The following is a 347-nucleotide window of genomic DNA, read 5'->3' on the forward strand; positions in this document are numbered from 1 at the left end:
GGGGTCTCCCGGCTTCCAGATGTGCAACTTCTGGGTCCTGTGGAGCAGGTGGCTCCAGCTGGCTCCTGTCACACTTCGGTGTGAGGAAGTTGCTGTGCTTACAGCGTCACTTGTCGCTCCAAGCCAGGGTCTTCTCCCTCCCTGTGCCCAGTGTCTGTCTGTCCATCTGTGCTCCTGCCTTTCCTCTGCACTGGCACCCCATCCTGTTGATATCCCCCGGCCGCAGGGCAACACTCCTGCTCTGTAGCCACACGCAGACCCGTGCACACACACAAACACACACAGGGGAGCATGCACACATGCACATGCATGCACACAGACTTGCATGCACACATGCACGCACATAT

This window comes from Phaethon lepturus, unplaced genomic scaffold (assembly GCF_000687285.1).
Source record: "Phaethon lepturus isolate BGI_N335 unplaced genomic scaffold, ASM68728v1 scaffold35125, whole genome shotgun sequence".
In the NCBI taxonomy this organism is placed as follows: domain Eukaryota; kingdom Metazoa; phylum Chordata; class Aves; order Phaethontiformes; family Phaethontidae; genus Phaethon; species Phaethon lepturus.